Raw genomic sequence first — 13,716 nt, forward strand, 5'->3', positions numbered from 1 at the left:
TGTGTGGAACTGTCCCTTGGTGAAACCCTCAGTGTTCTGGGATGGAGAAAGACTGCAATTTACGGAGTCCATTATCACCTCTGGACGTGTAGAATGATAATGGAAGTGACAGAGGTGCAGCTGAAAATTGGCTCTTAATATTTTATGTGCTTAAGCAAAGGATTGGAAATCTCATGCTGCTCTTTAGGGAAAATGAAGTATGTGGGATTTTTTTTTTTTTCCTATTAGAAAGTTATACGCAAAGGGTTGACTACAGGGTTGCAAGAAAGTATTACAGCACATTCGTTTTGTGTTAACCAACACTTCTCACTGGAGGTTTACAGAGAAAAAAATACTTCTGCATGAAAAATTAAAGTATGGAAACAAAGTATATGCAGCAAAGTTTTAGAATTGATCATTCTAAAATAATGCACCATATATAGTATCACTTTGTTTTAACTGATGGGATATGTCTAAGAATTCACAAATGTTTGTCTAAAAAGGTTATTTTTAAATTTTTGGATTCTTATTTCACAGTTTTCCCCTAACATATTTTTCTCCTGACTTACAACTTAGAATAACATTTCAGGAGCTATCATTGGCACAATGAGTTTGAAAACAGAAATTCTATCAGTATTTTTAAGTGTTTTAAGACAAATAAGATGGAAAATAAATGCAGCTTTTGAAATAGTCAAATTAATAATCTAACATTTATCTTATTATATTACAGTGCTTATATTAACACTAAAGAGATGCTTGTTGAAATCATTTTTATTGAAAAATATAGTTTCTGGCTTGACTAAGATAAGATACAATAGAGTGCCCTTTTCATAAGTATTTTATTACGTGTCATCCATCTTATTTCAGACAAAACAAAAGTAGTATGGTAATATATTTTCCTAATAATAAAAGACTAAATGTTATTGAAATATAGCAAATGTTAAGTCCTATCTGTATTTCCTGGATGTATATTTATGATATCGAGAATTTCTAATTTTTCTACTTTACCACTAGAATATACATTAGTGGCATTACTATATTGCTGTTGCCTGATGACTAATATGTCCAGATTTTAGTTTTTAAGGCATTTGGAGATGATGGAATAAGCCTGGTGGACTTTTTCCTTCAGTTGCTTTTCCAAAACAACAATTTACTTTCTCCTGTATGTTTCTGTCAATGTTTCTTTTCTGGATATGAATATCACTTTGCTTAACTGAGAGTCGGGAAAGTTTCAAGTTCCTGTGATGGATTTCAAGCACCATTTAAATCAGCAATGTCTGCCTTTTGAATAAGATCTCTTAGATCTGATTATTTAGATGTGTCTTTTGATTTAGTGGCCACTGACAAGATCAAAGTAGCAAGACTCAAGATTGAGACTTGAGGAGAATTCTAAATACTGCAAACACCCTGTCAGTGATGCTCAGCAAACTACTTGAATTAAAAATTTCTCATATTTTTGACACAAAACCTTCACAATATTATAAAGTAATTATTCTCCAATTAAAATAATTTTTTAAAGTCTTTATACTTTATAGAATCATTATTAGTTAATATCATTAAGTTTTATCACTGCAAATTTATTGAGCGTATGTGCCAAGCAAACTTTTAGGCACTTCTATATATATTCTGTATATAACATTTGTCTTTTGGGGCTTCCAAGTTTATGAGGGAAAAGATGATTGCCTTGTTCACTGTTAGCCCTGGAGCTAATTTAGTTCCTGGAATTAATAGAAACTCAACAAAAATTTGTTGAATTAAAAAAAGCATTACTTTTAAAAATTCTAACCATGATAAAAAGATAGCTATGTAAATATTTTAAGGGGTGTGCTGTGCTGTGCTTAGTCGCTCATTCGTGCCTGACTCTTTGCAACCCCATGAACTGTAGTCAGCCAGGCTCCTCTGTCCCTGGGGATTCTCCAGGCAAGAATACTGGAATGGGTTGCTATGCTCTCCTCCAGGGCATCTTCCCGACCCAGGGATATAACCCAGGTCTCCCACGTTGCAGGCAGATTCTTTACTGTCTGAGTCACCAGGGAAGTCATTTTCAGGGATGTTTTCATTAAAGATCTGGAGTTCTAATATTGATGACTGAGCATTGGTCCTCTCTTTGCTTTTGGGCACCTAGAATGTAAACAAGTAGAATTCCAGGGATTAAAACTTCTTTATAAAATTGGGGCTTAGTTGGTTTCTTATTCAGCAATGAGCCAGGTAGCTGAGAAAAGAAGAGAAGTGAAGGGCAAAGGAAAAAAGGACAGATATACCCATCTGAATGCAGAGTTCCAGAGAATAGCAAGGAGAGATAAGAAAGCCTTTTGAAGTAATCAATGCAAAAAAAAAAAAAAGGAAAACAATAGAATGGGAAAGACTAGAGATCTCTTCAAGAAAATTAGAGATACCAAGGGAACATTTCATGCAAAAATAGGCACAATAAAGGACAGAAACAATATGGACCTAACAGAAGAAAAGATATTAAGAAGAGGTGGCAAGAATACACAGAAGCACTATACAAAGCAGATCGTAATGACCCAGAGAGCCACGATGGTGTGATCACTCACCTAGAGCCAGACATCCTAGACTGTGAAGTCAAGTGGGCCTTAGGAAGCATTCCTACGAACAGAGCTAGTGGAGATGATAGAATTACAGCTGAGCTATTTCAAATCCTGAAAGATGATGCTGTGAAAGTGCTGCACTCAATATGCCAGCAAATTTTGAAAACTCAGCAGTGGCCACAGGACTGGAAAAGGTCGGTGTTCATTCCAATCCCAAAGAAAGGCAATGCCAAAGAATGGTCAAACTGTTGCACAATTGTACTCATCTCACACGCTAGTAAAGTCATGCTCAAAATTCTCCAAGCCAGGCTTCAACAGTATATGAACCATGAACTTCCAGATGTTCAAGCTGGATTTAGAAAAAGTGGAAGAACCAGAGATCAAATTGCCAACATCCGTTGGATCATGGAAAAAAGCAAGAGAGTTCCAGAAAAACAATTATTTCTGCTTTATTGACTATGCCAAAGCCTTTGACTGTGTGGATCACAATAAACTATGGAAACTTCTTAAAAAGATGGGAATACCAGACCACCTGACCTGCCTCTTGAGAAATCTGTATGTAGGTCAAGAAGCAACAGTTAGAACTGAACATGAAATAACGGACATGGAACAATTGGTCAAGGAGTATGTCAAGGCTGTGTATTGTCACCCTGCTTATTTAACGTATATGCAGAGTACATTATGTGAAATGCCAGGTTGGATGAAGCACAAGCTGGAATCAAGATTGCCTGGAGAAATATTGATAACCTCAAACAGCAGATGACACCACAGTTATGGCACAAAGCGAAGAGGAACTGAAGAGCCTCTTGATGAAAGTGAAAGAAGAGAGTGAAAAAGCAGTCTTAAAACTGTACATTCAGAAAAACTAAGATCATGGCATCTGGTCCCATCACTTCATGGCAAATAGATGGGGAAGCAATGAAAACAGTGAGCGACTTTTTTTTCTTGGACTCCCAAATCACTGCAGATGATGACTGCAGCAATGAAATTAAAAGACGCTTGCTCCCTGGGAGAAAAGCTATGACAAACCTAGACAGCATATTAAAAGGCAGAGACGTTACTTTGGCAACAATGGTCTATCTAGTCAAAGCTACGGTTTTTCCAGTAGTCGTGTATGAATGTAAAAGTTGGATCATAAAGAAAGCTGAGAACCGAAGAATTGATGCTTTTGAACTGTGGTACTGGAGGAGACTCTTAAGAGTCCCTTGCACTGCAAGGAGATCAAACCAGTTAATCCTAAAGGAAATCAGTCCTGAATATTCACTAGAAGGACTGATGCGGAAGCTGAAACTCCAATATTTTGGCCACCTGATGTGAAGTACTGACTCATTGGAAAATACCCTGATTCTGGGAAAGATTGAAAGTGGGAAGAGAAGGGGACAACAGAGGATGGGATGGTTGGATGGCATCACTAACTCGATGGACATGAGTTTGAGCAAGCTGCGGCAGTGGGTGATAGATAGGGTAGCCTGGTGTACTGCAGTCCATGGGGTTGCAAAGAGTTGACCAGGACTGAGCAAGTGAACTGAACTGAATGAGCCAGGTTGGGCTTCCTTGGTGGCTCAGTGGTAAAGAATCTGCCTGCAAATTCAGGAGATGCTAGTTCGATCCCTGGGTCGGGAAGATCCCCTAAGGAAGGAAATGGCAACCCACTCCAGTATTCTTGCCTGGGAAATCCCATGGACAAAGGAGCCTGGCAGTTCACGGGGTCATAAAAGAATCCGACACAACTTAGTGACTAAACAAGAACAAATGGGCCAAGTAGCAGTGGTCTTTAAAAAAAAAAGAAAGAAACAAAATGCGATTTACTTATGTATCTGAGACTACGCTGGGTCCTTGTCGCTGTATGATGGTTTCTCTAGTTGCATTCAGCAGGGCCTACTCTCCAGCTGTGGTGCACAGGCTTCTCATGGCGGTAGCTTCTCTTGTGGAGCACAGATTCCAGCCACATGAGCTTCAGTAGCTGTGGCTCATGGGCTCTAGAGTGCAAGATTAATAGTTGTGGTGAATGGGCTTAGTTTCCCCAAAGCATGTGAAATCTTCCTGAACTAGGGATCAAATCCATGTCTCCTGCATTGGCAGGTGGATTCCTAACTACTGGACCACCAGGGAAGTCCACAGTGGTCTTTCTTAAACCAGATATAGTTGTTCCCTCTGGGTCTTGCCAGGCGTCAAACAAAATGTCAATATTGATGTCGAACTAGCATCTCCTGAATTTGCAGGCAGATTCTTTACCACTGAGCCACCAAGGAAGCCCAACCTGGCTCATTCAGTTCAGTTCACTTGCTCAGTCCTGGTCAACTCTTTGCAACCCCATGGACTGCAGTACACCAGGCTACCCTGTCTATCACCCACTGCCGCAGCTTGCTCAAACTCATGTCCATCGAGTTAGTGATGCCATCCAACCATTAAAGTGTCTTTTTTTACTTTTTAAATAATTGAATCATATGATGATAAAATATTCATCTCAAAGGAGTGTTATCTGTTGCTGACAGCTTTTCTGTGTAAAAATGTATTTCCCAGGTGTTATTATATTACCGTACCTCTGTGTTAAAAGTCTACAGGCATTATTGTAGTAGTTGTGATTTAATTTATCAAATGAATATATATATATATATATATATATATATATATAAAACTCTATTACTTCACACTTTCTCACACTACTGAACATTATGAACAGTTGTAACAAAAACACAACCATTGCCACCATTTTCTCTCAGCTCTACCCTGAGTCAGAACTGCTTTGTGTACTGTAAATCTCTTAAAGCCCGGCCAGGAAAGCAGGAAAAGGAGACTTTTTTATATTTAAAAAATATCTATCTTTAAATTGCTCCATGGTGTGCTATCATTAGCATTTGTTTTACTTATATGTGTATACAATATATGTGTAAATTACATATGTATTCCACAGATGAGGAAAGTAAGGCCCAGCTAGACTCTATGATTTTTGCCCCTCATGAAGAGATTTTCAAGGGTCTCATGTGGGGCTAAAACCCTCACTGAGAATTCTTTTGCAGAAGTTATAGTACAGTGTCCAGAAATCAGGCTTAGGTATCCTTTTGTGTGTGAGAGGAGGTCCTGACAATAGGAGAAATCACACTCTAAATGAGACATTAGCTAGAAAATTGAGAATGGAAGTGATTGATTCTTCTACTGGCAACGTCCTCCTTCTCATTTTCATTTTGATCAAAGTTGTATCCATCCTATGGGCCAGCTCCCAAGCCCCCTCTTCCTGGGAGAAGATTCCTTTTCCACAAATTCCTTTTCCTCTATTATAATATTCTTCATAGGCTGCCGGGTGGTAACCTTTTGTTTTCTGTCATTGTGTCTTAATGAATCTACAGTTAAGCAGGCCTGAATTTTAATCTCAGATCTGCCACTTTAAATAAATTGCACGTCACCAGGCAAGTTGCTGAATTTTCTACTGTAACTTTCCTGGTTTGTAAATTAGGTCACTTGCCTCATGGTCAAATTTTCAAGCTTAAAATATGTAAATAGTTTTGCAAAATGTGTGACATAAAATAAATGCTCAATAAATGGTAGCTATTATTTTTGGCCTGTGTGTCTCATTAGAGTTTAGTGCAGATATTCTTCTGTCTATAAATCAGTAGTTGGGTATTGACTTTTTAAAGAATATCTACATAATCTCCAACTATTCAGCTATTACTGGACAATCTAGATTCAGGTCTAAGCAAGTGTTTCTAGATAAAATGTAACATTTCACAATGCTATGTAAGAACTCTTTTATCTTGACCTCATGGTTCAAGATACTACAAATATATTTAAAAATAACTTTTATATAGAGTTAATTCTTGATTGGGGTCAAAGAAAGATATGAACAGAGATAATAGCAAGCTTCTCCCAGTCTACTGAACTGTGCATAGGGAATGAGAGAAATGCAGTGAGGCCCACCTGATGAATGGATCGTCAAGTACAGTGGTGGTGCCTGACATGCCTCCCTAAATATGTCAGTAGACATATTTAATGCTCCACTATTTACAAACCAGTAAATGAACTGATTTTTAAATCATGGTATCATTTACATAGAATCAAAGCTGCACTTTTTAGTTTATAGTTTTATGAGGTTTGACAAACACATTCAGTTATGCAACCACCACAGTTGTGTGTGCTCAGTCATATCTGGCTCCTAGAGACCTTGTGGACGGTAGCCTGCCAGGCTCCTCTGCTGTTTATGGTATTTTCCAGGCAAGAATACTGGAGTGGATTGCCATTTCCTACTCCACAGTTGTGTAGCCAACACAATCAAAATATCGAACATTCAGTGAATTTGGAATTAGGCAGACTTAGTTTAATTGCTGGATCTGCCACTTTCAGGCTGTTGGTCATTGAACATTTCTCTCACATCCAAAATATGACTTCATGTCTACTTCCTAGGACTTCCCAGGTGACACAGTGGTAAAGAATCCTCTTGCCAATGCAGGAGAATCCAAGAGATGCAGGTTCGAGCCCTGGGTCAGGAAGATCCACTGGAGAAGGGAATGGCTGCCCACTCCAGTATTCTTGCCTGGAAAGTCCCATGGACAGAGGAGCATGGTGGGCTACAGTCCATCGGGTCGCAAAGAGTCAGGCATGACTGAGCACACACGTCGACTTTGCGCCAATTCCTTTCCTTACTCCCAGCTTTTGGAAACACTTAGCTGTTTCCTGTCCCTATAATCTTGCCTTTTACAGAATGTCATACAAATATAATCGTGCAATAGCTTCTTCCTCTGATTACTTTCATTCAGCATCATTATTTGAGACTCAATCAGATTTTTGTATATGTCAATATTTAATTCCTTTCTTTCCTAAGTAGTATTTCATTGGACAGATGTACCATGGTTTGTTTATTTATTCACCAGTTGAAGGTTGCCTACAGTTTTTAGTAATTATAAGTGAAAAAACTGTAAGCATTTGTGGACAGGTTTTTGTATGAACCTGTTTTCATTTCTCTCAGGTAAATACCTAGAAATGGTTTGCTGGGTCACATGGTAACTGTTTTGAACTACTATTTAGAATGATTTTTTTAAATATAATGAAAGACATGCCATTTTGATTTTTAATTGAACAATTATAGATTTATAATAATATTAAGCATCTTGTGAGATTTTCTTAGTCATCTAGACCATCACTTATTGAGAACTGAGTGATTATTATATATAAGAATTTGAGTTACGTGATCTTTCAGAACATCACCATGTGGAGTGCTAACTTTTCCTAAATAGGTCAGACAACTATGGATTCTCTTCTATTTTGTAGATTTTTTTCCTCCTGTCTTTACAAATTGCTTTCACTTTGCCTCCTGGCTACTTTTTCCTGCACTCTGCCCTTTGTATTTACTGTGTTTTATCCACTGCTTAATAGTGAATTAGACTAAATAACTTGTTAAATTGTTGGTTGCTTAAGAACAGATAGACTGTGAATGAGGGCCTCTTTCAGTCACTCTTGAGAAGACATGTGTCCTTTTTTCATTTCAGATACTTTTCATAAAATTTTATTTTGTAAAAACCAACCTCTTCTTTGCAAGTTCTTTGTCATTTTCCAGAAACTTTGTATTCTTAATAAGTAAATCTTGATGGTACCATCCTAGTGATAACATAAATTCACATTCCGATTATGCCCTCTCTTCCACTCTAGTACTGAATACCCATCCTGCTAAAGGTAACTTAAGACTTCCTTCTAGCATTATCAAAAGCATTATCTTATTGAATATGCATATTTGATGTTCTAAGTCTATGATGCTGCTAAGTCACTTCAGTCGTGTCCGACTGTGTGACCCCATAGACGGAAGCCCACCAGGCTCCCCCATCCCTGGGATTCTCCAGGCAAGAACACTGGAGTGGGTTGCCATTTCCTTCTCCAGTATATGATAGCATGATATTAAAAAACAAACAAACACTACTTTCTGGCTGTTGCTGTCACAGGGTAATAGAAAAAAGCCCTATCTGATTCCAGACACCTAAACTGCAATCAGTTACATCCCCCTCACTTTTTCACAATTACTCATCTGAAAGAAAAGAAGATTCATCTCTTTAATTAATGTATATAAGAAAGGAAAGAAAGGAGGACAGATGGAATTAAGGAGTGAAATGTAAGAATGAACATGATATGGACTGCCCTGGTGGTCCAGTAATTAAGAACCCACCTGCCAATGCAGGGGACAGGGGTTCAATCCCTGGTCTGGGAAGATTCCACATGCCCACATGCTGCAGTACAGCTGAGCCCATGCACAACTACTGTACTGAGCCCACACCCCCTAGAACCCGTGCTCCATGACGGAGAGCCCACCGTAATGACAAACCCGCACACCACAACTGAGTAGCCCCTGTTAGCCCCAACTAGAGGAATTCTGGATGCAGCAACAAAGACCCAGCGCAGCCAAAACGTTAAAAAATTTACAAAATGAATGAAAATAAAATACACTTATAAGTAAGGAAGGAACAAATAGACCTTGGTTAATTTAGTTTGCAAAGCATCCCCTACAGTTTGATATGTATTTGATATATGAATTGTCTCTGAAACTCTCTCCTTTGCAAAAATAGAAAAGCAAAAGGCAACTAATAAGGAAAATAAGTTGAGTGAGGTGACAGCTTTGTCATTTTCTAAATTGGATTTGCTCTCTACTTCCTTTCCGGAATGACGCCCCCAAGGCTCTGCCTCTACTGCTGTCAGTTTAGTTCCCTCCAACGTTATTAAACCCTGCCAATCCTGCCTTGAGAGTTCCATTAGAATAATTCCACCAAGAGTGGGTATTTATATACTTCTTGGTACATTTCTAAATATAATGGAAGACTGTTTGAATATAGTATTTCAGTTAATTTTTTAATGGAAGCAAAATTTTAGATTTGCACAATGGTGATGATCCCCCTACGACACATAAATCTCAGAGCTAGACCAGAGGCACTGAGTACCAGTAGGCACTGGAGGAAAGAATTATTAATCCATTGCTCCAACCAGAGGACTCTTCTTAAACCTGCCTGCTCAGTCACTTCAGTTGTGTCTGACTCTACGACCCTATGGACTATAGCCACCAGCCTCTTCTGTCCATGGGATTCTCTAGGCAAGAATACTGGAGTGGGTTGCAATGTCCTCCTCCAGGGGATCTTCCTGACCCAGGGATTGAACCCCCATATCCTGCATTGTAGGTTGATTTCTACCACTGAGCCACTGGGGAGGCCCTCTCCTTAAACCTATGGTACTTTCAGTGTCCCCTTGGCTGGTCATACAAGTTCTTAATGACTTCACAAGGCAATCCATTCCTGTACATATTTTCAGACAAGCAGGTTCCCCCATTTCTTAAATGGAATTGCTGAGGCTTTAAGTTAATTTCTCAAGATCTCAAGTGAATAAAGGAAGATGAAGTTAATGAGAAGCAGGTTTCCATTTAACCAGTGCTGTTTTCACTGTAAAACTCCATATTAATAAGGCTAACACCAGTTATGTTGCTTGTCTGTCCAGTTTCAATATAATGTATAGAGATATTTTTGTGCTTTCAAACTTTCAGTAGACTATCAATATATACAGAGATTTACTATTTTAATAACCATCTCCATGACAATAAACTAAGGAATTTATTCTGCAATATTTTAAAAGGGTGATGGAGTGTTAATAGATTAATATAAGAGTTCAGTTCAGTTCAGTTCAGTCGCTCAGTCGTGTCCGACTCTCTGCGACCCAATGAATCACAGCACACCAGGCCTCCCTGTCCATCACCAACTCCCGGAGTACACTCAAACTCATGTCCACAGAGTCGGTGATGCCATCCAGCCATCTCATTCTCCGTCGTCCCCTTCTCCTCCCGCCCCCAACCTTTCCCAGCATCAGAGTCTTTTCCAGTGAGTCGACTCGACGCATGAGGTGGCCAAAGTATTGCAGTTTCAGCTTTAGCATCAGTCCCTCCAATGAACATCCAGGATTGATCTCCTTTAGAATGGACTGGTTGGATCTCCTTGCAGTATAAGGGACTCTCAAGAGTCTTCTCCAACACCACAGTTCAAAAGCATCGATTCTTCGGCGATCAGCTTTCTTCACAGTCCAACTCTCACATCCATACATGACTACGGGAAAAACCATTGCCTTAACTAGACGGACCTTGGTTGGCAAAGTAATGTCTCTGCTTTTTAATATACTATCAAGGTTGGTCATAACTTTCCTTCCAAGGAGTAAGCGTCTTTTAATTTCATGGCTGCAATCAGCATCTGCAGTGATTTTGGAGCCCAAAAAAATAAAGTCTGACACTATTTCCACTGTATATATATATATATATAATACATTCATGATTTAACTAAAATTGTTTCTAAACTTGGTGAGTTTATCTTTAATGAAAGGTAGAGTATTTGTAGGAGAAGGCAATGGCACCCCACTCCAGTACTCTTGCCTGGAAAATCCCATGGGCGAAGAAGCCTGGTAGGCTGCAGTCCATGGGGTCGCGAAGAGTCGGACCTGACTGACCGACTTCACTTTCACTTTTCATTTCATGCATTGGAGAAAGAAATGGCAACCCACTCCAGTGTTCTTGCCTGGAGAATCCCAGGGACGGGGGAGCCTGGTGGGCTGCCGTCTATGGGGTCGCACAGAGTCGGATATGACTGAAGTGACTTAGCAGCAGTAGCAGCAGCAGAGTATTTGTATCATAAACGAAGAAACAGTTCAAATCCTGTTAGCATTTAGATTTTAAATTCAATAATCCCCCAGAAACCCCAATAAAGAACAATATTTTAAAACAAGAGTAAATATGTAATCTAAATAAACTTTGCTATATTCCCTTAAAATTGGTAAAATTCTATTCAGAAACATTAATTTTCACATTGTAGCTCTGAAAAGTATAAACTTAGAGTAAAATAGCAAAAGGGAATATTGATTAAAAACCAAATTTTCAGTAAGTTCTGAAAGGAGGAATTACTTATTAAATTCTCAAAGCTTGTAGATTCCACCTATACTGTGTAGGGGAAAGATGACCAACCAATTGCTTTGACTGTTCATATAATGAAGTGAAAGTCGCTCAGTCGTGTCCGACTCTTTGCAACCCCCTTGGACTATACAATCCATGGAATTCTTCAGACCAGAATACTGGAGTGGGTAACTGTTCCCTTCTCCAGGGGATCTTCTCAACTCAGGGATCAAACCCAGGTCTCCCACATTGCAGGCAGATTCTTTACCAGCTGAGCCACCAGAGAAGCCCCAAATATAATACCTAAGTATACTGAACTATCAGGGAAGCTTTTCATATAATACCTAAGTATATTTAGGTTAGCAGACAGCATTGGATCATTCAAAGGGATCTTTTGAGTTAGTAAGCCTTAAGGAAAGAGTAATTCAAATACTAATTCATACTGTGAGTAGAAAAAATAGGTAGCTTATTGCCCTAGTGCAACCTTTAATTACATATTGAAAAATAACAACAGAAATAAGCAAAGGCTCCTGAGGTCCTCTCTGATCTTTCAGTGGCTCCTGCTTGACTGTGTCCCATCTAATCTGGTCGGTACCATTCTCCTCTTACTCTGTCACAAGTGTCCTGATGTCTCTTGGCCTATCCAAGCTGATTCTCAGTTCAAGCTTCCTGCATGAATTGTTCCCTATTCTGGGGATATTCTCAGAGCAAAATGCTTCCTTAATTCTTATCATCTGGTCCTTTCCTGACCAGTCCTGTTGAAATATCACCAGTTCCCTACTTGCTTTCTCTCCAGTTACCTTATTTCTTTAAATGTTTCCTCCAACTGGACTGTAAGCTCTTTGAGGGCAAGGGCTGTCTTGTTCATTGTTATGTCCCCTAAACCTAGGAAATACCTGCCTGAGCTGTTAGTATCATAAGTAGTACAAGGAAAAGCTATCTGTAGTATATATTTACACGAATTTGTGTTTGGGACTTCTAAAATAAAAGGACACATCTGTATATATTACTAATTATTTAGAATATATTTGCTAATTATTCTTTGTAGGAAAACTATTGTTTTACCTCACCAGATTTTTCCAAGTACAAATGTTTGAGGCAGAAGAGAACATACGTTGGTTAAAAAAAAAAAAACCAAATAGTAGGGACCTTCAAGACTTTGTATTATCATTTGCTCTCTCTCTCCGCCTCGTTGTATGGTCAAGGTAAATGGGATGCACAAAGGTGACATAGTGCACGGGGTCACGTCTTCGATAGACTATACACGCCGTTCTCCAAACTGGGCTTCTACATGGAAGTCATTTGAACATCCTTTCCACTTGTCTAAGCTGTCTTTCTTTCCTCTTGCTGGATTAGCCATTGATTTACCTGCCTGGCATCTCTTGCTCGTGGCAGTTTCCCATACTGTTTGGCTTCATGTAAGTGACTTATTCTGAACCAGTGCTTAAGAGCCCAGGCTCCCAAAGCAGTCTGTCTGGTTTGAGTCCTGACTGTACCATTCACTAGATATAATTTCCTAGTTAAGTAAGTTATACAACCGTGTTTCAGTTAATTCCCCCGTAAAACAGTGGTAGTAACACTTTTTTTTTCCCTCTGAGAATTAAAGAAAACAATTTATGTACATAAAACAGAGTCATTGTATGTTTTTAGAAGGGCTCTAAAACATTGGTTTGTAGAATTATTTGGATAAATAAAAATTGAGTACTAATATGTTAAATAATACTTGGCTAAAGTAATTTAGAAATTTCTTTATTAGTTAAATATTGATTTAAGAAAAAAGCACCCTGGACAGACTTCTTACCATTAACCAAGGAGTTCTCTTTCATTGTTAATTAAATGTAAAACAACTTCAGTATTATCTTTTGAAACACACAGTTTTAAATTTACTGCAAGGAGAGTAATAAATTAATTTGAAGTCCATTATGAATGATTTTTCATGTTTGTCTCCTATTAGCAGTGCCATTGCTTCCTTTCATTAAGCTAGGTAATGAGGAGATAGACATATTTTGACTTCAGGAAATGGATAGAAACAAGATGTAAAAATGAAAGTCTCCTGGCTTTAAGCTGCAGTTAGCCCTTTGTATCGGAGAAGGCAATGGCAAGCCACTCCAGTACTCTTGCCTAGAAAATCCCATGGATGGAGGAGCCTGGTAGGCTGCGTCCGTGGGGTCGCTAAGAGTCGGACACAACTGAGCAACTTCACTTTCACTTTTCACTTTGACGCATTGGAGAAGGAAATGCAACCCACTCCAGTGTTCTTGCCTGGAGAATCCCAGGGAGGGGGGAGCCTGGTGG

The 13,716-nt window shown here is 38.9% G+C and overlaps 1 protein-coding gene across 1 annotated transcript in view; it reads left to right on the plus strand.

Annotated features, from left to right (window-relative positions):
- UNC5C (unc-5 netrin receptor C) overlaps nt 1–13,716 on the plus strand; it is a 436,405-nt gene that overhangs the window by 114,810 nt on the left and 307,879 nt on the right. The gene's annotated exons all lie outside the window — the stretch shown is intronic.

The sequence above is a fragment of the Moschus berezovskii genome, chromosome 5 (genome assembly GCF_049115385.1).
Source record: "Moschus berezovskii isolate FMDL1 chromosome 5, NW_MosBer_1.0, whole genome shotgun sequence".
Taxonomy (NCBI): domain Eukaryota; kingdom Metazoa; phylum Chordata; class Mammalia; order Artiodactyla; family Moschidae; genus Moschus; species Moschus berezovskii.